The sequence below is a fragment of the Panulirus ornatus genome, chromosome 40 (assembly GCF_036320965.1).
Source record: "Panulirus ornatus isolate Po-2019 chromosome 40, ASM3632096v1, whole genome shotgun sequence".
Lineage (NCBI taxonomy): Eukaryota > Metazoa > Arthropoda > Malacostraca > Decapoda > Palinuridae > Panulirus > Panulirus ornatus.
In genome coordinates this window covers 570,457-595,657 of record NC_092263.1, presented here as the reverse complement: position 1 = coordinate 595,657, position 25,201 = coordinate 570,457, and the positions used below count along the sequence as shown (strand labels likewise).

The 25,201-nt window shown below is 45.1% G+C and overlaps 1 protein-coding gene across 1 annotated transcript in view; it reads right to left on the bottom strand.

Moving 5' to 3' along the window:
• klu (zinc finger protein klumpfuss) overlaps window positions 1–25,201 on the bottom strand; it is a 362,831-nt gene that overhangs the window by 265,836 nt on the left and 71,794 nt on the right. The window lies entirely within an intron of this gene.

Here is a 25,201-nt window from a genome sequence, read left to right as displayed (position 1 = left end):
ATTTACCAGGAATACTCAACAAACTTGTACCTCTGTAATTTGAGCACTCACTCTTATCCCCTTTGCCTTTGTACAATGGCACTATGCAAGTATTCCGCCAATCCTCAGGCACCTCACCATGAATCATACATACGTTAAATAACCTTACCAACCAGTCAACAATACAGTCACCCCTTTTTTAATAAATTCCACTGCAATGCCATCCAAACTTGCTGCTTTGCCGGCTTTCATCTTCCGTAAAGCTTTTACTACCTCTTCTCTCTTTACCAAATCATTTTCCCTAACTCTCTCACTCTGTACACCACCTCGACCAAGACACCCCACATCTGCCACTCTATCATCAAACACATTCAACAAACCTTCAAAATACTCACTCCATCTCCTTCTCACATCACCACTACTTGTTATCACCTCCCCATTAGCCCCCTTCACTGAAGATCCCATTTGCTCCCTTGTCTTACGCACTTTATTTACCTATTTCCAAAACATCATTTTATTCTCCCTAAAATTTAATGATACTCTCTCACCCCAACTCTCATTCGCCCTCTTTTTCACCTCTTGCACCTTTCTCTTGACCTCCTGTCTCTTTCTTTTATACCTCATCCCACTCATCTGCATTTTTCCCCTGCAGAAATCGTTCAAATGCCTCTCTCTTCTCTTTCACTAATAATCTTACTTCTTCATCCCACCACTCACTACCTTTTCTAATCAACCCACCTCCCACGCTTCTCATGCCACAAGCATCTTTTGCGCAAGCCATCACTGCTTCCCTAAATACATCCCATTCCTCCCCCACTCCCCTTACCTCCTTTGTTCTCACCTTTTTCCATTCTGTACTCAGTCTCTCCTGGTACTTCCTCACACAAGTCTCCTTCCCAAGCTCACTTACTCTCACCATTCTCTTCACCGCAACATTCTCTCTTCTTTTCTGAAAACCCCCACAAATCTTCACCTTTGCTTCCACAAGATAATGATCAGACATCCCTCCAGTTGCACCTCTCAGCACATTAACATCCAAAAGTCTCTCTTTCGTGCGCCTATCAATTAACACGTAATCCAATAACGCTCTCTGGCCATCTCTCCTACTTACATACGTATACTTATGTATATCTTGCTTTTTAAACCAGGTATTCCCAATCACCAGTCCTTTTTCAGCACATAAATCTACAAGCTCTTCACCACAGCTCACAGCACAGGAAGCTTAGACCAAATTACTACACTGCACATGGACCCACACAGCATCCGAGATGGCATCAGCCAACCACAACCCTGTCTTGCACTATACTAATAACAGTAGATATCCTCGCGTGTCGTAGAAAGCGACTAGAGGGGACGGGAGCGGGGGGCCAGAAATCCTCCCCTCCTTGTATTAACTTTCTAAAATGGGAAACAGAAGAAGGAGTCACGCGGGGAGTGCTCATCCTCCTCGAAGGCTCAGACTGGGGTGCCTAAATGTGTGTGGATGTAACCAAGATGTGAAAAAAGGAGAAATAGGTAGTATGTTTGAGGAAAGGAACCTGGATGTTTTGGCTCTGAGTGAAACGAAGCTCAAGGGCAAAGGGGAAGAGTGGTTTGGGAATGTCTGGGGAGTAAAGTCAGGGGTTAGTGAGAGGACAAGAGCAAGGGAAGGAGTAGCAATACTCCTGAAACAGGAGTTGTGGGAGTATGTGATAGAGTGTAAGAAAGTAAATTCTCGATTAATATGGGTAAAACTGAAAGTTGATGGAGAGAGGTGGGTGATTATTGGTGCATATGCACCTGGGCATGAGAAGAAAGATCAAGAGAGGCAAGTGTTTTGGGAGCAGCTGAATGAGTGTGTTAGTGGTTTTGATGCACGAGACCGGGTCATAGTGATGGGTGATTTGAATGCAAAGGTGAATAATGTGGCAGTTGAGGGAATAATTGGTATACATGGGGTGTTCAGTGTTGTAAATGGAAATGGTGAAGAGCTTGTAGATTTATGTGCTGAAAAAGGACTGATGATTGGGAATACCTGGTTTAAAAAGCGAGATATACACAAGTATACTTATGTAAGTAGGAGAGATGGCCAGAGAGCGTTATTGGATTACGTGTTAATTGACAGGCGTGCGAAAGAGAGACTTTTGGATGTTAATGTGCTGAGAGGTGCAACTGGAGGGATGTCTGATCATTATCTTGTGGAGGCAAAGGTGAAGATTTGTATGGGTTTTCAGAAAAGAAGAGTGAATGTTGGGGTGAAGAGGGTGGTGAGAGTAAGTGAGCTTGAGAAGGAGACCTGTGTGAGGAAGTACCAGGAGAGACTGAGTACAGAATGGAAAAAGGTGAGAACAATGGAAGTAAGGGGAGTAGGGGAGGAATGGGATGTATTTAGGGAATCAGTGATGGATTGCGCAAAAGATGCTTGTGGCATGAGAAGAGTGGGAGGTGGGTTGATTAGAAAGGGTAGTGAGTGGTGGGATGAAGAAGTAAGAGTATTAGTGAAAGAGAAGAGAGAGGCATTTGGACGATTTTTGCAGGGAAAAAATGCAATTGAGTGGGAGGTGTATAAAAGAAAGAGACAGGAGGTCAAGAGAAAGGTGCAAGAGGTGAAAAAAAGGGCAAATGAGAGTTGGGGTGAGAGAGTATCATTAAATTTTAGGGAGAATAAAAAGATGTTCTGGAAGGAGGTAAATAAAGTGCGTAAGACAAGGGAGCAAATGGGAACTTCGGTGAAGGGCGCAAGTGGGGAGGTGATAACAAGTAGTGGTGATGTGAGAAGGAGATGGAGTGAGTATTTTGAAGGTTTGTTGAATGTGTTTGATGATAGAGTGGCAGATATAGGGTGTTTGGGTCGAGGTGGTGTGCAAAGTGAGAGGGTTAGGGAAAATGATTTGGTAAACAGAGAAGAGGTAGTGAAAGCTTTGCGGAAGATGAAAGCTGGCAAGGCAGCAGGTTTGGATGGTATTGCAGTGGAATTTATTAAAAAAGGGGGTGACTGTATTGTTGACTGGTTGGTAAGGTTATTTAATGTATGTATGACTCATGGTGAGGTGCCTGAGGATTGGCGGAATGCGTGCATAGTGCCATTGTACAAAGGCAAAGGGGATAAGAGTGAGTGCTCAAATTACAGAGGTATAAGTTTGTTGAGTATTCCTGGTAAATTATATGGGAGGGTATTGATTGAGAGGGTGAAGGCATGTACAGAGCATCAGATTGGGGAAGAGCAGTGTGGTTTCAGAAGTGGTAGAGGATGTGTGGATCAGGTGTTTGCTTTGAAGAATGTATGTGAGAAATACTTAGAAAAGCAAATGGATTTGTATGTAGCATTTATGGATCTGGAGAAGGCATATGATAGAGTTGATAGAGATGCTCTGTGGAAGGTATTAAGAATATATGGTGTGGGAGGAAAGTTGTTAGAAGCAGTGAAAAGTTTTTATCGAGGATGTAAGGCATGTGTACGTGTAGGAAGAGAGGAAAGTGATTGGTTCTCAGTGAATGTAGGTTTGCGGCAGGGGTGTGTGATGTCTCCATGGTTGTTTAATTTGTTTATGGATGGGGTTGTTAGGGAGGTAAATGCAAGAGTTTTGGAAAGAGGGGCAAGTATGAAGTCTGTTGGGGATGAGAGAGCTTGGGAAGTGAGTCAGTTGTTGTTCGCTGATGATACAGCGCTGGTGGCTGATTCATGTGAGAAACTGCAGAAGCTGGTGACTGAGTTTGGAAAAGTGTGTGGAAGAAGAAAGTTAAGAGTAAATGTGAATAAGAGCAAGGTTATTAGGTACAGTAGGGTTGAGGGTCAAGTCAATTGGGAGGTGAGTTTGAATGGAGAAAAACTGAAGGAAGTGAAGTGTTTTAGATATCTGGGAGTGGATCTGGCAGCGGATGGAACCATGGAAGCGGAAGTGGATCATAGGGTGGGGGAGGGGGCGAAAATCCTGGGGGCCTTGAAGAATGTGTGGAAGTCGAGAACATTATCTCGGAAAGCAAAAATGGGTATGTTTGAAGGAATAGTGGTTCCAACAATGTTGTATGGTTGCGAGGCGTGGGCTATGGATAGAGTTGTGCGCAGGAGGATGGATGTGCTGGAAATGAGATGTTTGAGGACAATGTGTGGTGTGAGGTGGTTTGATCGAGTGAGTAACGTAAGGGTAAGAGAGATGTGAGGAAATAAAAAGAGCGTGGTTGAGAGAGCAGAAGAGGGTGTTTTGAAGTGGTTTGGGCACATGGAGAGGATGAGTGAGGAAAGATTGACCAAGAGGATATATGTGTTGGAGGTGGAGGGAACAAGGAGAAGAGGGAGACCAAATTGGAGGTGGAAAGATGGAGTGAAAAAGATTTTGTGTGATCGGGGCCTGAGCATGCAGGAGGGTGAAAGGAGGGCAAGGAACAGAGTGAATTGGAGCGATGTGGTATACCGGGGTTGACGTGCTGTCAGTGGATTGAATCAAGGCATGTGAAGCGTCTGGGGTAAACCGCGCTACCTCGCAAACGCGGGAGACAGCGACAAAGTATAATAAAAAAAAAATAATATATATATATATATATATATATATATATATATATATATATATTTTTTTTTTTTTTTTCTTTTTTTTCATACTATTCGCTATTTCCCGCGATAGCGAGGTAGCGTTAAGAACAGAGGACTGGGCCTTTGAGGGAATATCCTCACCTGGACCTCTTCTCTGTTCCTTCTTTTGGAAAATTAAAAAAAGAAAAAAAAAAAAAAAAAAACGAGTGTTGAGGATTTCCAGCCTCCCGCTCCCTTCCCTTTTAGTCGCCTATATATATATATATATATATATATATATATATATATATATATATATATATATATATAAATATATATATATATATATATATATATATATATATATATATATATATATATATATATATATATATCAATTCCAATGAGATGATGAACAGCTGGGTAGACTATGGACTGACTATCGCAACCACGATTCGAGCCTATGCGTTCAACATGGGGGTGCCCTTGGGTCAATTTACCATCAAGAGTTGGGCTGCGCGAGGGAGAAGACTGGATCACTACCTTAGCGTTGTTGAAGTCTCCGTCCAGGGTACTGGAAAGACACCACCTCCCAATACTCCTTCCGTAGGCGACCCATTGGAGTATTTTAGGTCTTCCGTCATTCATGACATCTTCTACTCCACTCCTTCATCTTCAGTCTGGTCTCTCTCCTCCACACTCCTCCTCCTCTCTCCTTGTCCTCCTGCTCTTCTAGAACATATATACCCTCCATGAGTCACCTCTCCCTCCTCAATCACACGTTAAGTCTTCGCACGAGACAAACGGTTCACCAATTGAGGTCACCGAGAGAGCAGCCCTCAGAACTAATTCAATTACAGTGATTGGTCGTCGTAATTAGTGTAGTTTGAACTACCTCGAGCCTCCAAACGATGATGGAGGGAATGGGTGGTTACCTGCTCATTCGCCTCATTGCGACGCTGTTCAGTGGCTCAGGCAGTACATGGTTGAGGGAATAATTTGCCTAAGAAGCTGAATTTGAGGAAGCTTATATCTAGGGGATAAGGGAGGAGGAGTGGCGGACGACTATGAAGGGCAGGAGGAGGAGAGAGGGAGGTTGGGAAACCCTGCTCTCCTGGATCATCTCTCCCACAAAGGAAGGAACACGGGTCGGAGCCAAGTGAGGAATGATCCTCAGAGACCCTGAGCCGTCTGCTCCCAGCGCTACCCTCCCCGGTGGCAGGTGAGGTAAGCAGGCTGTTAAGGAAGGACAGACAATTCTCTTCTAATTAAGAGTAAGAGGATATAATTGGTTTTAGGTTGCGTGTTGGACGACAACCCTCTTGGCTGCTCCGAGGGCCATCACCACAGCGCCAAGTAAGGCCGACGACATGAGCGCACCTTGCTCGCATTAACAAGCGATCCATCTACCACCACTGATAGCCGTCTAAAGGCCTTCTTAAGATGTGGTAGTTAGGACCAGCCCCAAGTACCATGGCCTACATGGTCGAGCCACAATATGACAGGGTCGTCCCCGCTGTTCGCTGATAATCTATCTTGGCGCTACATGTTGTGAGTGGGTAAGGTGGTTGTCGACTGAGGGCATTCTTAGCTGTTGCTGTGGTGATGTTGTCGGGGTGGTGTTGCTGCGGTGATGTTGCTGAGGTGGTATTGCTGAGGGTGGTGTAGCTGTAGTGATGTTGCCGGGGTGCTTCTGCTGGAGTGATGTTGTTGGGGTCATGTTGGAGTGATATTGCTGGAGTGATGTTGCTCGGGTGATGATGCTGGGATGATATTGCTGGGGTGCTGTTGCTAGTGTGATGTGGTTGGGGTGATATTGCTGGGGTGATGTTGCTAGTGTGATGTTGTTGGGGTGATATTGCTGGGGTGCTGTTGCTAGTGTGATGTGGTTGGGGTGATATTGCTGGGGTGATGTTGCTAGTGTGATGTTGTTGGGGTGATATTGCTGGGGTGATGTTGCCAGGGTGATGTTACTTGAGTGATATTGCCGGGATGATGTTGATGGGGGCTGTTGCTTATGTGATGTTGCTGGAGAATTGTTGCTGTGGTGATGTTGCAAAGGTAATGTTACTGGGCTGCTGCTGAAGTAATATTGCTGGAATGATGTTGCTGGAGTGATGTTGCTGGGGTGCTGTTGCTGGGGTGATATTGCTGGGGTGATGTTGCTGAGGTGATGTTGCTGGAGTGATGTTGCTGGGGTGCTGTTGCTGGGGTGATATTGCTGGGGTGCTGTTGCTGGGGTGCTGTTGCTGAGGTGATGTTGCTGGAGTGATGTTGCTGGGGTGCTGTTGCTGGGGTGATATTGCTGGGGTGCTGTTGCTGGGGTGCTGTTGCTGGGGTGATATTGCTGGGGTGCTGTTCCTGGGGTGCTGTTGCTGGAGTGATATTGCTGGGGTGATACTGCTAAGGTGATGTTCCTGAGGTGATGTTGCTGGAGCGTTGTTGCTGGGGTGATGTTGCTGGTGTGATATTGCCGGGATGATGTTGCTAGGGTGATGTTGCTGGAGTGCTATTTCTAAGGTGTTGTTGCTGGGTGCTTGCTTCAACACGTCTGTTGGCTCTAGTTCCTCAGGGCCACTTGCTTCAGCACGTCCGTTGGCTCTAGTTCCTCAGGGCCACTTGCTTCAACACGTCCGTTGGCTCTAGTTCCTCAGGGCCACTTGCTTCAGCACGTCTGTTGGCTCTAGTTCCTCAGGGCCACTTGCTTCAACACGTCTGTTGGCTCTAGTTCCTTAGGGCCACTTGCTTCAGCACGTCCGTTGGCTCTAGTTCCTCAGGGCCACTTGCTTCAACACGTCCGTTGGCTCTAGTTCCTCAGGGCCACTTGCTTCACGTCCCTCGTGGCCACTTGCTTCAGCACGTCCGTTGGCTCTAGTTCCTCAGGGCCACTTGCTTCAACACGTCCGTTGGCTCTAGTTCCTCAGGGCCACTTGCTTCAACACGTACGTTGACTCTAGTTCCTCAGGGCCACTTGCTTCAGCACGTCCGTTGGCTCTAGTTCCTCAGGGCCACTTGCTTCAACACGTACGTTGACTCTAGTCCCTCAGGGCCACTTGCTTCAGCACGTCTGTTGACTCTAGTTCCTCAGGGCCATTTGCTTCAGCACGTCCGTTGGCTCTAGTTCCTCAGGGCCACTTGCTTCAGCATGTCTGTTGCCTCTAGTCCCTCAGGGCCACTTGCTTCAGCACGTCTGTTGGCTCTAGTTCCTCAGGGCCACTTGCTTCAGCACGTCCGTTGGCTCTAGTTCCTCAGGGCCACTTGCTTCAGCATGTCTGTTGCCTCTAGTCCCTCAGGGCCACTTGCTTCAGCACGTCCGTTGGCTCTAGTTCCTCAGGGCCACTTGCTTCAGCATGTCTGTTGCCTCTAGTCCCTCAGGGCCACTTGCTTCAGCACGTCTGTTGGCTCTAGTTCCTCAGGGCCACTTGCTTCAGCATGTCTGTTGCCTCTAGTCCCTCAGGGCCACTTGCTTCAGCACGTCTGTTGGCTCTAGTTCCTCAGGGCCACTTGCTTCAGCATGTCTGTTGCCTCTAGTCCCTCAGGGCCACTTGCTTCAGCACGTCTGTTGGCTCTAGTTCCTCAGGGCCACTTGCTTCAGCACGTACGTTGACTCTAGTTCCTCAGGGCCACTTGCTTCAACACCTCCGTTGACTCTAGTTCCTCAGGGCCACTTGCTTCAGCACGTCCGTTGGCCTAGTTCCTCAGGGCCACTCTCTGGCCTCTGTCCTGGTGCTGGCTATAGCAACAACCAACACCTTCCGATGGGATGTGAATTATATTTCAAATATAATATGTCGAGGGGATCTGAAACTACATTTCGAATACATTCTGTCGATCAGATGTAAAAGAACATTTCCCGAAGCCGTCTTGAATCAACGCTTGGATCATTCCACAGCGCCATCTATGCTCAACCATAAAGCGGCCCATGAGATAAGAACATAGTGCCGCTGCTTCAGCTATCCACTATCATAATATCAGTTATTGTATTATAGGTAAAACTAACCTGATGGTCATGATTGATAGCCTAGACTCATGACACTTCTGAGTTCTCTTAATGACGCTGTCCATGTGGCTTGTTCTTTTAGCCAGTCAAGTGTTTTGATTAGGAACTGTAAGATAATGTTACTGTTCTCCAGCAGATAATCTCGTCACTGATAGTGGGGGCTCAGTTCCCTGTTATGCACGTACTAACGGCATGCACAAGGCAAAGATGGTAGGAGTCTTGTGGCGAGGCATGGACGGCTTTCGACTCGTTCTCGAAGCCAAACTGACAACAATACGAGCAGTGTTGTGCAGGAGTGGCACAGGAAATTCCTCCTTCAATGAGGCATCCAGTCTCGATAATCGATTCGGCACAGGAGGGAGTTAAGTCCGTAAACTCGGGGGAGTTGTCTTACACACAGCCTGACATGTTTACTAAGGACGGTGACCTCTTGGATGATCTGGATGCTACGGCTTTTTGGCAAGGGTTCTCAAGTGAGCGATCTCTCCCGAGGGTTCGTCAACGACAACACCGCAGCCCCACTGACGCAGACAGGACCCCATTCCGTCAGTACCTCTTGCAACAATCTTCATTCTTCTATCATACGTAGATGCACGTAGTATACGAAGGAAAATCACGGTTTAAGGCAAATTACATTAGAAAAGACTACAAACAACCTTAGGTAGATATTAGGAGAATTTCGTAGCAGGATTGGCATTTCCACGGTTTAGTCTAGTGTATAGTGCACGGGGTAACCCTGTCATGTAAAGTGAACTATTGATGCTGGAGACCCCATCATTTGTGGGAGTCAAAGATAAGCTTCGTCAGAAAATAAGTGTTGGGTTAGATGTACAGGCGGCCCAAGACAAACGCAAGACTTTGTGGCTCCTTACCAAGAATTCATGATGAACACGATTCGATCATAATGCGAGATTCTTACGTAAATATAAGTCTACAAAGTCAAACAGGCTACCGGATCCTTCAGTGCTTATATGTGGAGTTGAAACATGGGGGTGCAGTGTGGCGAGAGCAGAAACGGAAACAGTTAACATAGCGAAAAAATTACCTACAAATTCTATATAAAACTAAGGGCGCTCAATAGTGTCAATTCCCTGCGTGTGGTGTGATGTTTGTCAAGTCTCATCTGAAACGCACCCGAGTTGCTGTTTCCAGCTACTGTGTGTAGCAAGTCATTCCATATACGAACAATCCTACTGAGGAAAGAGTAACTTTGTTCCATCAGTCGTCTGCGCCCGAGTTTGTACCGTTACTTCGAAGAAAATCAGAGGTAACAATAAGGTGCTGATTTTCAGTTCCCATATCAGATCACTTCTTAACCTTCGCTCTTTTTTTTTCTATGTTGAATCAATTTCTAAGTCGTCTTGTTGGCTCTCATAGGATTTGTCTCTGGAAATCATCCTGGGAGCTCGCCATTGCACTCTCTCTACTCTGTCCATGTTTTTTTTTTCCAGTTGGGAGACCACAACTGAACACAATATCCAAGGTGCGGACGCACCATGGAACTGTGAAGTGTAAGGGTTTCTTTCACAGACTCAAACTTGAAAGCCCTAACTTTGTCCCTCTCTTTCTTTAACTGTTTATGTGCGTTGCTTACTTGGCTTTAGCTCCCCCAAAGATTATTACACCCAAGTTTTTCATCACTTCTATCTCTCGCACCTCGAAAGGATTCTAACTGCATTTTGCCCAACTCATTTTTTATGACTAATGCGGAGGATTGTGCTTGCCTTCGAGTACACAGGCGCGTTCATACTTGCCTCAATCATTTGACCAAGTAACCTTCACACACACACCAAAATCCTTTAAAAAATTTCTTCGCTCGTAAAACGAAAAAAGAAAAAAAAAAAAGAAAACGTGGACACACTCGGGTCTCGTTACCGGGCTATGATAGTGGTACAGTAAGGTGACCCCCCAAGGCCGGAGACCCGCTCCTGGCAGACGGTGAAGTGGCCCATGTGTTACTGATGCTACCAGTGTCGGCCCTGACCACCTGGAATGTGGTTTGGGGTCAGGTTGTCCGGCTCCGCCTCTCCTCCTCCACCTTCAGTGTGTAATCTATTAGTGTGCATATACATACCTTCGTCCATGGATACACACTCTCTCTCTCTCTCTCTCTCTCTCTCTCTCTCTCTCTCTCTCTCTCTCTCTCTCTCTCTCTCTCTCTCTCTCATATAAATGATATATACATATATATATATATATATATATATATATATATATATATATATATATATATATATATTTTTTTTTTTTTTTTTGCTTTGTCGCTGTCTCCCGCGTTTGCGAGGTAGCGCAAGGAAACAGACGAAAGAAATGGCCCAACCCACCCCCATACACATGTATATACATACACGTCCACACGCGCAAACATACATACCTACACAGCTTTCCATGGTTTACCCCAGACGCTTCACATGCCCTGATTCAATCCAGACAGGACGTCAACCCCGGTATACCACATCGATCCAATTCACTCTATTCCTTGCCCTCCTTTCACCCTCCTGCATGTTCAGGCCCTGATCACTCAAAATCTTTTTCACTCCATCTTTCCATCTCTAATTTGGTCTCCCACTTCTCCTCGTTCCCTCCACCTCCGACACATATATCCTCTTGGTCAATCTTTCCTCACTCATTCTCTCCATGTGCCCAAACCATTTCAAAACACCCTCTTCTGCTCTCTCAACCACGCTCTTTTTATTTCCACACATCTCTCTTACCCTTACGTTACTTACTCGATCAAACCACCTCACATCACACATTGTCCTCAAACATCTCATTTCCAGCTCATCCACCCTCCTGCGCACAACTCTTTTAATAGCCCACGCCTCGCAACCATACAACATTGTTGGAACCACTATTCCTTCAAACATACCCATTTTTGCTTTCCGAGATAATGTTCTCGACTTCCACACATTCTTCAAGGCTCCCAGGATTTTCGCCCCCTCCCCCACCCTTTGATCCACTTCCGCTTCCATGGTTCCATCCTCTGCCAGATCCACTCCCAGATATCTAAAACACTTTACTTCCTCCAGTTTTTCTCCATTCAAACTTACCTCCCAATTGACTTGACCCTCAACCCTACTGTACCTAATAACCTTGCTCTTATTCACATTTACTCTTAACTTCCTTCTTTCACACACTTTACTATATATATATATATATATATATATATATATATATATATATATATATATATATATATATATATATATATATATCCCTACATCTTTCGATGATTATATGTCCACGTCGTCAATTTGGTATGTAGATAAAAGATTATGACCAGGTCACTCCTCACTCTTCTCTCTTTCATGGTTGGTAAATATCAAGGCCTCTAGCGCTTCCTTGGTACCATCTTTGTTGTTCTTCCCTAGACCTTCTCTCTTAGCTCTTTGTGCCTCTTCAAGTAGGGTGACCAAACCTTGAGAAGCATATTCAAGTCTTGGCCTTACGTAGGGTATGAATAGCACACTAGCCTTATCTACTGTCAGCAGACCTGAAGGCCAGTGGACTCTGTCTCAAGACATGGAGGTTAGTGGACTTTGTCACCACACATGGAGATCAGTGGACTTCGTCTCCAGGCTTGGAGGGTAGTAGACTTCGTCTACAGTCTTGGAGGCCGGTGGACTCCGTCTCAAGACTTGGAGGATAGTGGACTTTGTCTCCACACATGGAGGCCAGTAGACTCCATCTCAAGACATGGAGTGGACTTGGTCTCCACACATGGAGGTCAGTGGACTCCATCTCAAGACATGGAGTGGACTTGGTCTCCACGCATGGAGGCCAGTAGACTCCGTCTCCAGAGAATGAGGCCAGTGGACTCCGTCTCCAAACATGGAGGCCAGCAGACAGTTGGTCTTCTTGACTATTCTTTTAAGGTGGTGACTCTGTCGATTAGATTAGGGTCGACATCGACTCCCAAGTCTCTTTCACACACGCAGATTCCAGCAGCAGGCGAACAGGTTGAGCTCGATGTCGACTCCCAAGTCTCTTTCTCACACGCGGATTCCAACACCTTATTTCCCGCTAATTGATTGTCAGATCGAGGTATTGCTTCGCCGTGACCTCATCATATTATTCTACATCTAATCAGACTGAAATTCATTAATCATGCTCTCGACTAGGTTCGACCAGCTTCGATTAGCTTCGACCAACTTTGACCAGCTTCGACTAGCTTCGACCAGCTTCTACCAGCCTCGGAGTCTGTCTAGGTCCCCTCTTGTGGGCTGCTACGATCGTCTTCGCTTTTCACCCCCCTCGTAAACTTTGCCTTGTCTGCCAAATGTATTCAGGTAAGGAGTTCATACCTTTGGGCAGGCCATTCAAATTTTGGCGCGAGAAATATCAATCATGGATACGAATTGCTCGTACACCATTATCAGAAGTGAGAGATAGATGACCTTGAAGTGATTATCGGTAGTGACCTCATTCTTATCGATTATGACCTGATGTGAATGACAAACGGTGCTGACCTGCAGATAATGAAGCCAAAAGCATGCTCGATGTTATAACTGGAAATACTACATGAACATTAAAACGAGAGATAAATACTTATGCTTTATAATTAGCGTGATCAAACCCCATTTGGAATACGCTGCTTAATCCCGGTTAACAAAGGTGATCAAAGACGAAGGAAAAACTGGAATTAATTCAGACATAAACAACAAAACCAGTTTCGTTACACAGAAATAAGGCGCGCAGGGGGTAGAGATTTAGAATCATTCTCTCTGAAAAATCTCAGAGCTCTAAAAGACTGACTAGAAATTTTCCAATACTAAGTGATATCAGTATGCGAGAGTTTGCATTAGATAGAGACGTAGATATGAAATTAAGAGCAGTTCAAAGTTATTTCTTCCAAAAAATGTTTCCTCCATGTTTTGTCCAAAGTACAAACTCAGAGAAACCATTTCAAGTTAGAGTTAGGAGCTTTTCCGTTCACACTTTCTTATAAACTTTTCTTGGCAGTGTATTCCCTCCATATTACATGCCACTGCTTTCCAATTGTTTTTCTTCTCCCTGCCAGCCGTTGAGCTAGAGGGAGAGGTGGATGAGGCGGCATTATCTGCTTTACCATTTTGTTTCTACCACAAATTAGACTATGATGAAAGATAACTTCTTCATGGACAGTCACATCTCCTGTCATCTGTCCTTCCCAAGTGCTCCCATGTACACATTCCAGCGCTAACCAAGATCTTAACTAACCACACCAACCAACATCTGCACCACCCACACCACCCAGCAACCATACCACCCATGCCACCCAACACCTACTCCACCTGATATCCACGCCAAACGACATCTATACCACCAAACACACACCACCCAGTTCACATATCATCCACACTGCCCAACACCCACACCACCCAACATCTATACCACCCAACACACGTATCACCTACACTACCCAACACCTGCACCACCCAACACCCACACTACCCACCAAACACACTACCCAACACCCACACTACACCACCCAACACACACCACCCATCCCTCAACAGCTGCATTACTCCACGGGTCAGTATGGCCACTCACTAAAAGCAGGTTCACTGCCTTCGCTCAACATGACCATCAAATCAAAAGCCCTACAATATCTACCGTACTAGTACACCATGAGCGGATGTAGAGAGGATCCAGTACTCCATGAGCGAGTGTAGAGAGGATCCAGTGCTACATGGGCGTGAGAAGAGAGGATCCAGCACTCCATGAGCGTGAGTAGAGAGGATCCAGTGCTCCATGTAGGGAGGATAGAGTAGCCCATAAGCGTGAGTAGAGAGGATCCAGTACCCCATAAGCGTGAGCAAAGAGGATTCAATACCCCATAAGCGTGAGTAGAGAGGATCCAGTACCCCATAAGCGTGAGCAAAGAGGATTCAATACCCCATAAGCGTGAGTGATATGATCGGGTGCTAAGTATAACCTATACAACTGGAGGCGACCAGGACGTGGGAGTGCATCTCTGGCAAATTCCTTGACCTCACACCTCTCCCACCCTCTGTATATATATATCCACATTGACCACCTTCCCTGCCGCCCAGGCCCCGGGGAAAAGCAACCATGGCAAAAGGTTATCACGTACGTGGGAGAAACCAGACAACACGGGGGACCTGTTGGCTCTGTCCAGGCGACCTGCTGGAGGACGGTAATGATATCTTAAATTCCAGTTGTACTTACATGGAGACAGACGGAGGAGGAGGAGCTGGAGGAAGAAGAGAACGGCTAACGGGGAGGAGGAAGAGGAGGAGGAGAAGAAGAAGAAGAAGAAGAAGAAGAAGAAGAAGAAGAAGATGAAGAAGAAGAAGAAGAAAAAGAAGAAGAAGAAGAAGGAACAACACGAAGGTACAGTGAGGAGGGCAGATAACAGAAGACCTTATGATCTACTATGTAAAGGTTATCTGATGATGTGCAGTAATACCAACCTCGATTACCGATCTATGCAAGCGGAGACAGGATAGCCAAGCCGAACACGACAGGTATTAAGGACCAATAAACCGACTGGAACTGATAATAAACCGCCTGGAAAGGAGCATTCGCAATGACTGAGAAGTGGACGTCTTTAGATCAGAGAGTCTTCGAGTTTATACATTCGCTTAACAGGATCATCAGAGGAGATGGTGGATGAGGTTGAAGGAGGGAGTCTACGATGGATTTAACTAGACGGGAAGTGGATCACACACACACACACACACACACACACACACACACACACACACACACACACACACACACCTCAAGTCAGTGGTTCGAATCCCGCATGCATGGCGAAGATGTCGAACCAGACGAGATGTTGTCGGTGATGCGATAAGCGACTGAGGGAGGGAGGGAGGGAGGGTTCAGACGGGGATGGCACTTGGCGATTTTCAGCACGAGCTGTTCTAATCCCGTCCACGACCCTCTCCTCCCCTCCCCCGCCGCCTCCCCGACCCCGCCGTTTCTGACGAAGGGCCGCAAGTGGAATCAGGTCAGTGGCGTGCGTGGCCTGGGAGGCGGAGGGATGCAGCAGGCGAAGGAGTGACGCCCATTCTTGGCTATTCTCGCGCCTATATTTATAGCAGGTCTTGAGAGTTTTATAGCCGCTAGTAATGGGTGAAGGTTGGCCGATGGGTTGGTCCCGTCTTGTTCTACCTGGTAAACTTTGAGTATGTGATGCAGTCTACAGCATTATGTACATAGGTTTTCAACATGTTACATGTACTGATGCAAATTTCTAGATCGTATTTCACCTACGCATTTATGATTACCACAGGACCAGTTTCTATGAAGGAGTCCTTGTGTTAACCCCAGGACCTCCTGCGACCTAAGAATGTGATACTTCCAGTAGCAGGGAGATGTAGACTCCTTTGGAGTGAAAAGGTTCTTTGACGAGACTGTACTCCCAGTGATACAGCCTCGCCGAAGGTGACTTTTTACTCGCGCTGTAATCTTCTGCAGGCGGAGTCTGGTAACACCACTGGATTAATATATACGTATGACTGTAAGATTTTCAAATGATGCTTTCGACAAATTTTCCCTGTTCAAGCAAAACGTTATTTCTGTCTTAATATCTATTCATGGGCAACATCGAGCCACGATTTGAGAGCAAACAGAACTATGGGGATTGAATAGCCGACTTGGTTTACATGAAGACGACGCCAGGGTCTCAACCATACATCCGAAGGATTTTCTTGACGTTTCGAAGCCCCAATCCGAAGCTGGTATGCTGGTGTCTTCTTCCTGTCTGGAGGTCTATTGGTTCATATGAAGATTCTATTGGTTTCACATCTGGGTTGGTTCTTGCTCTGTTTCTCTACTTGACAGAGTTGAGACGAAAGTGGTCCGACTTATAAACCCTCCCAGGTTAACTTCCAAATTTGACCCCCCTTGCCCGTCGCCGCAATGTTGGTTTACTTTCCCTCTTCTTTAGGTATTGCTTCGGTTCTTGCATCCGAGAGCTGGGTGCTTGTGTGCCCCCCCCACACTAGCTAAACCACACAATATTCGGCAAGTTGCTTTATCACATGTTTATTGTGTGGCCGTCAGCAACTCAAGGGTGGGCCGTTTTGATACCTGCTCCTTTCCCTTACACGTGGAAGCTTTGGACCTCTTTACCTTCTCATGTCTATCCCAACAACTATGATATGGAAGATTTCAAAAGACAGGTTTTTCACTTTTTTCTAAAATTTGTGAATACTTTCCCTTATCTTCTCTTTTTCCGTTTCAAAATCCTATCTATAAATCAATCAAGGCCCGGCCTCTATGTGGACTTTTTACCTTGACTGGAACCTTCAACATAAAAGAATGAAAAAGAGAAAGTCAATTTATCATTTTTACTGGAAGATCTGCATTTAGTGTCTATCTAAATCTGTCATGTCCTAAGATATGTGGAGTCACACTGACTTAGAAAGGACTTAAAGCTAGCTTATTCTAACTCTGTAAAGAGTTGTCAATACAATTCTGCTTGTAAAGTTCACGTGAGACGGAGCAACGCAATAGTTAAAGCGGTGTCATGTAGTACCTTGTTCATGTTAAGGTCAGAGGGACAGGTTAACCCAGGTTAGTTAATTCAGGTTTGTGTCATCGATTCCTTGTGAGTTACGTGGGGTGGCTGCATATGTCAGGCCCAGTCAGGGGACATCAGGTCGTCCTGAGGAAGGATTAATGAAGGGTAACGACAGAATACGATGTTACGTCAGGTCATTAGTGGAAATGTGAAGTGAAGTGACGTGTCATCGTGTCATGTAAGGTCAGGTCTTGTAATGGGTCATGTCACACTGGTATTAGATAAGTCACATGACACAAGTTCTCAGGAAGATTAGATGAAGGTTAGTCAGGTCAAAGTCAATATCTTTCTTATCTATTGACAGACCTCGTAGCAAGTCACACACACACACACACACACACACACACACACACACACACACACACACACACACACACACACACACACACACACACACACACACGCACGTGAAGCGCTGATATAAGTAAACTCACTGAAAAAAAAAAATACAGAATTTCCAAGCTTTCGCCTGTATTTCAAGCCATTATCACACAGAAGCTCCAAGCTTTTGACTAAATTTCCAGCCATCTTTAAGGAAAATGGCTTGAAATACTGTCGAAAGCTTGGGGCTTCAATATCCATCTTTCCAGCAACTTCACTAATTATATCTATCAATATGTTTACCAATCTCTCTCTCCACAACTCCTCCTCAACACACCTGCGACTCGCCAGCAAATAAACCCAACAGCAAGTGCCTTGAGATTTCAGAAGCGTATGATACTTCCTACTGGAAGTTAGTTAATTACAGACAAACTAGTCTCAAACCTCTCTGTCTACATACTTATAGACACACAAAGTACACACGAAACGTGTCCAGATTACATCAATACCCTGATATACTCACAAAAATGCCGGCGACCCATTGTTTATATATAGATGAAATGCACCGATCCCACCACCGTCCCCTCCTGCCTCCAGATCCCTCGTCCCCGAGTTGCAGTCTTGCACCATAATCGAATCAAATCCATTCGTGTTTATTCGGACCATTATAAGGGCAATAGTATTCCAGACACTACGAGCATCATGAATAATCAATTAACACAATGTCTATAATTTTCCACTTTTGTATCTCATTTTAGATTGATTCTCATCCGTTCTCCCGCCAATGTCCATCGTCCATTACTGCTCAAAGTCACTCAGGGATGTGTTCTCCACCCTGACATATTTCCTTGGCATATGAATACCCTTCCAGTAGCCACACGATCATACGTACTCATATCAAGATGGGACCGGTCTTCGTATAATTCTCTTTCCCCCACTCAACAGACCTCAGTTATTTCCCGCAGATAAATCTTAATTTCAACTGCAGTCCTTTCGAAAATTCCAAATCAGCTATCACTCGACAGCCTTCTAAAGTTAACCCTCACCCCATTCATCATAAACGAGACAATACTTAACCATCTCTATTCAAGAATTCTAACAGTTTCCCTTCCATTTACATCAATGGTTTGGCAATGGTTCTACAGTGTAGACTCCCCTAAAATCAACGCATCTCTGACCCTTGTTCAAATATTGCTATAATCCTGGTCATATTTTCGTATACGTCTTTATCCTGAGTCTTTCCTCTTGCTTACCATATCTACAGGACTTTGTTCGTACCCTACGTGTGTGATTCGTGTCCCACCTCCGCGGTGTAGCGGTTAGCGTTGCTGACCATGATGCATTCACTGGCCACCCGGGGTCGAGCGTATGAGTTCGAATCTTGTTTGCAGCATTCGGCCCACAGTCCACCCAACTGTTTATCTTCCTTCAGGGTTTACTTGAATAAATAGGTGTGTGTGTGTGTGTGTGTGTGTGTGTGTGTGTGTGTGTGTGTGTGTGTGTGTGTGTGTGTGTGTGTGTGCGTTCATGATATGGCCTTCGTTAGATCTTGCAGTCACCCGTGCCGACACATGGCTATCATGTGGTGTGGGTGCTACCCCTCACCTCCCTCCTCACCTCCTGACCACAACTTATCCTCACCTCTATCGCTGACCTGAATCTCTTACGTCTCTCCCCCTTTCCCGTCAGGCCCTTCCACGTCCCTTTCTTCCCTTATCTGGACACGACTGTCACAGGCGGCGTTCTCCTCAGGAAGTCCGTTCCATTATACCTTTCCCATCGTTGGAAGGGTTCGTACGTTCCACATGTTCCTCTCCCACACGTGTGTCCGAACTCTCTGGTTGTTCCCATGTATGTGAGGCTGATCTCATGCCTCAACTCTCGTATCTGGGACGCCCCTTACTATACATAGATAGATGAATAGATAGATGGTTGAATATATGCATCGCAGGAAGATAGGTAGATAGACAGATAGATAGATATATGCGTCGCGCAAAGATAGTACAGAGAAATATGTTTGAATATAAGTGTAACAAAAGCTATTTCAGATATAAGGTACGAGAAAGCTAATTGCTTGATTACAAGTGCTGGAAAGAGCTGTGTGTTTGAATATAAGGCAGGAGGAAGCTAAATGTTTGAATATAAGTGCAGCAGAAAACTATATGCCTATAAGGGAGAAGAAAACTAAATATTTTGATATAAGCGTAACAGAAAGCTATGTGCTTATGAGGCAGGAGAAAGCTGAATGTTCGAACATTAGCGTAGCAGAAAGCTACATGCTCATAAGGCAAGAGAAAGCTAAATGTTCGAATATAATCGCAGCAGAAAGCTATATGCTTATATGGCAGGCGAAAGCTAGATGTTCGATTGTAAGCGCAGCAGAAAGCTATGGACTTGTAAGGCAAGAGAAAGCTAGATAGTTGAATATAAGCCCGGCAGAAAGCTATGTGCTTATAAGGCAAGAGAAAGCTAGATATCTGAATATAAGCTCAGCAGAAAGCTATGTGCTTACACAGCTACTGTACAAGATATTAACACGGGTATAGCAAGCTAAGAGCAGTAAAGAACCAGTGTACATGTGCTGGCCATTTCCATTGTACATCTCATGTTAACATTTTCACCCGACACTTATGCAAATTACGGTGATTGTACAAGCGTTATAATTGCACTCTGGACTTGCAAGTCTGAAGGGTTTACGAGCGGGAAGATGTGTGGGGGGAACCCGTGCCTTGTTTCTGGGAAACGGAGTTTGTACATAGCAACGAAAACGTGCCAAGTTAAAACCTTGGGGAAGGGCAGATGTGCAGGTGTGTGCAGTAAAGGGCATTTGTGTAAGACGTAGGTGCTAAGACAACTGCTTACCAGAGCATTGAACCCGGGTTGAAGAAAATGCTACGCATACAGTTTGCTATATATATATATATATATATATATATATATATATATATATATATATATATATATATATATATATATATATATATACCTGGGGATAGGGGAGAAAGAATACTTCCCACGTATTCCCTGCGTGTCGTAGAAGGCGACTAAAAGGGGAGGGAGCGGGGGGCTGGAAATCCTCCCCTCTCGTTTTTTTTTTAATTTTCCAAAAGAAGGAACAGAGAATTGGGCCAGGTGAGGGTATTCCCTCAAAGGCCCAGTCCTCTGTTCTTAACGCTACCTTGCTAATGCGGGATATGGCGAAAGAAAGAAAGAAATATCTATTATTATATATTTTGCTTTGTCGCTGTCTCCCGCGTTTGCGAGGGAGCGCAAGGAAACAGACGAAAGAAATGGCGCAACCCACCCCCATACACATGTATATACACACACGTCCACACACGCAAATATACATACCTATACATCTCAATGTTCACATATATATACACACACAGACACATACATATATACCCATGCACACAATTCACACTGTCTGCCTTTATTCATTTCCATCGCCACCTCGCCACACATGGAATACCATCCCCCTCCCCCCTCATGTGTGCGAGGTAGCGCTAGGAAAAGAAAACAAAGGCCTCATTCGTTCACACTCAGTCTCTAGCTGTCATGCAATAATGCCCGAAACAACAGCTCCCTTTCCACATCCAGGCCCCACACAACTTTCCATGGTTTACCCCAGACGCTTCACATGCCCCGATTCAATCCACTGACAGCACGTCAACCCCGGTATACCACGTCGTTCCAATTCACTCCATTCCTTGCCCGCCTTTCACCGTCCTGCATGTTCAGGCCCCGATCACTCAAAATCTTTTTCACTCCATCTTTCCACCTCCAATTTGGTCTCCCACTTCTCCTCGTTCCCTCCACCTCCGACACATATATCGTCTTGGTCAATCTTTCCTCACTCATTCTCTCCATGTGCCCAAACCATTTCAAAACACCCTCTTCTGCTCTCTCAACCACGCTTTTTTTATTTCCACACATCTCTTTTACCCTTACATTACTTACTCGATCAACCACCTCACACCACACATTGTCCTTAAACATCTCATTTCCAGCACATCCATCCTCCTGCGCACAACTCTATCCATAGCCCACGCTTCGCAACCATACAACATTGTTGGAACCACTATTCCTTCAAACATACCCATTTTTGCTTTCCGAGATAATGTTCTCGACTTCCACACATTCTTCAAGGCTCCCAGGATTTTCGCCCCCTCCCCCACCCTATGATTCACTTCCGCTTCCATGGTTCCATCCGCTGCCAGATCCACTCCCAGATATCTAAAACACTTTACTTCCTCCAGTTTTTCTCCATTCAAACTTACCTCCCAATTGACTTGACCCTCAACCCTACTGCAACTAATAACCTTGATCTTATTCACATTTACTCTTAACTTTCTTCTTTCACACACTTTACCAAACTCAGTCACCAGCTTCTGCAGTTTCTCACATGAATCAGCCACCAGCGCTGTATCATCAGCGAACAACTGACTCACTTCCCAAGCTCTCTCATCCACAACAGACTTCATACTTGCCCCTCTTTCCAAATCTCTTGCATTCACCTCCCTAACAACCCCATCCATAAACAAATCAAACAACCATGGAGACATCACACACCCCTGCCGCAAACCTACATTCACTGAGAACCAATCACTTTCCTCTCTTCCTATACGTACACATGCTTTACATCCTCGATAAAAACTTTTCACTGCTTCTAACAACTTGCCTCCCACACCATATATTCTTAATACCTTCCACAGAGCATCTCTATCAACTCTATCATATGCCTTCTCCAGATCCATAAATGCTACATACAAATCCATTTGCTTTTCTAAGTATTTCTCACATACATTCTTCAAAGCAAACACCCGATCCACACATCCTCTACCACTTCTGAAACCACACTGCTCTTCCCCAATCTGATGCTCTGTACATGCCTTCACCCTCTCAATCAATACCCTCCCATATAATTTACCAGGAATACTCAGCAAACTTATACCTCTGTAATTTGAGCACTCACTCTTATCCCCTTAGCCTTTGTACAATGGCACTATGCAAGCATTCCGCCAATCCTCAGGCACCTCACCATGAGTCATACATACATTAAATAACCTTACCAACCAGTCAACAATACAGTCACCCCCTTTTTTAATAAATTCCACTGCAATACCATCCAAACCTGCTGCCTTGCCGGCTTTCATCTTCCGCAAAGCTTTTACTACCTCTTCTCTGTTTACCAAATCATTTTCCCTAACCCTCTCACTTTGCACACCACCTCGACCAAGACACCCTATATCTGCCACTCTATCATCAAACACATTCAACAAACCTTCAAAATACTCACTCCATCTCTTTCTCACATCACCACTATTTGTTATCACCTCCCCATATATATATATATATATATATATATATATATATATATATATATATATATATATATATGGGGTTGTTGGGGAGGGGAATGCAAGAGTTTTGGAGGGAGGGGCGGGTATGAGGTCGGTTAGGGATGGGAGAGCTTGGGAGGTGAGTCAGTTGTTGTTCGCTGATGATACAGCGCTAGTGGCTGATTCATGTGGGAAACTGCAGAAGCTGGTGACTGAGTTTGGTGAAGTGTGTTAGGGAGGGGAGTTGAGAGTAAATGTGAATAAGAGCAAGGTTATTAGGTACAGTAGGGTTGAGGGTCAAGTCAATTGGGAGGTAAGTTTGAATGGAGAAAAGCTGGAGGAAGTGAAGTGTTTTAGATATCTGGGAGTGGATCTGGCAGCGGATGGAACCATGGAAGCGGAAGTGAATCATAGGGTGGGGGAGGGGGCGAAAATTCTGGGAGCCTTGAAGAATGTTTGGAAGTCGAGAACATTATCTCGGAAAGCAAAAATGGGTATGTTTGAAGGAATAGTGGTTCCAACAATGTTGTATGGTTGTGAGGCGTGGGCTATGGATAGAGTTGTGCGCAGGAGGGTGGATGTGCTGGAAATGAGATGTTTGAGGACAATATGTCGTGTGAGGTGGTTTGATTGAGTAAGTAATGTAAGGGTGAGAGAGATGTGTGGAAATAAAAAGAGTGTGGTTGAGAGAGCAGAAGAGGGTGTTTTGAAATGGTTTGGTCACATGGAGAGAATGAGTGGGGGAAGATTGACCAAGAGGATATATGTGTCAGAGGTGTAGGGAACGAGGAGAAGTGGGAGACCAAATTGGAGGTGGAAAGATGGAGTGAAAAAGATTTTGAGTGATCGGGGCCTGAACATGCAGGAGGGTGAAAGGCGTGCAAGGAATAGAGTGAATTGGAATGATGTGGTATACCGGGGTCGACGTGCTGTCAATGGATTGAACCAGGGCATGTGAAGCGTCTGGGGTAAACCATGCAAAGCGTGTGGGGCCTGGATGTGGAGGGGGAGCTGTGGTTTCGGTGCATTATTACGTGGCAGCTGGGGACTGAGTGTGAACGAATGGGGCCTTTGGTGTTTTTCCTAGCACTACCTCGCATACATGAGGGGGGAGGGGGTTGTTATTCCATGTGTGGCGAGGTGGCAATGGGAACAAGTGGGGGCAGACAGTGTGAATTATGTACATGTGTATATATGTATATGTCTGTGTGTGTATATATATGTATACATTGAGATGTATAGGTATGTATATTGTGCGTGTGTGGACATGTATGTATATACATGTGTATGTGGGCTGGTTGGGCCATTCTTTCGTCTGTTTCCTTGCGCTACCTCGCTGACGCGGGAGACAGTAACAAAGTAAAATAATAAAAAAAAAAAAAATATATATATATATATATATATATATATATATATATATATATATATATATATATATATATATATATATATATATTCCCTGGGGATAGGGGAGAAAGAATACCTCCCACGTATTCCCTGCGTGTCGTAGAAGGCGACTAAAAGGGAAGTGAGCGGGGGGCTGGAAATCCTCCCCTCTCGTTTTTTTTTTTTTTTTAATTTTCCAAAAGAAGGAACAGAGAAGAGGTCCAGGTGAGGATATTCCCTCAAAGGCCCAGTCCTCTGTTCTTAACGCTACCTCGCTATCGCGGGAAATAGCGAATAGTATGAAAAAAAAAAAAAAAAAAAAAATATATATATATATATATATATACATATATATATATATATATATATATATATATATATATATATATATATATATATATATATATATATATATATATATAAACCCGTGGAATCCGATGCCCGTAAAGTTTATGATGGGAGTCTTATTAACAACAAAATACGGCAATTATTCTCCGGTGATGTTGTAGACCAATTATCGGTAATTAGCCTCCCCCCCTCACCCAAATAATTAGAGGTGTTCTGGCCGCAGAACATCAGTAGGAGAGACAGCTCATATTTCTGGATGTAGAGCCAGTGTAGGAGGCGAGGGTCGGCGGTGAGGAGATGTAGGGACTACAGCCTCTGTTGCTTGAAGAGTCGTAAGATCGTGTGAGGCAGCTGGTCATCTGGAGGAGGAGGAGGAGGAGGAGGATGGTCTACCACGACGGCGTGCAACGCTTACCCCTACACCAAGGGAGGCTTGGGACGCATCCCTGTGAGAACTGCTGGCCAGTCTTGGGCCTCAGTGTCAGGCTGTCAGAACTCGTAAGTAATGATTCATCTAAGTGTGTAAAGTGGTAAAAGTACGAGGCACTTTTATAAGTGTGGAATAACCGTTCCCTCACCCCGACACATTAGACTACCTCCATTCTTCAGGAAATTACTTATAGATAACTAATGACATCAATACACACACACACACACACACACACACACACACACACCGTGGGTCAGCTCGTATGGTATCGAATCTTAGGCACGGCAGTCGGCCCACATCCAACCCAGGTGTTCTTTCCCCTTACGGGGCTAGTCGTCAAATCGGTGCCTGGCTTAGGCTGGTGTGTGTG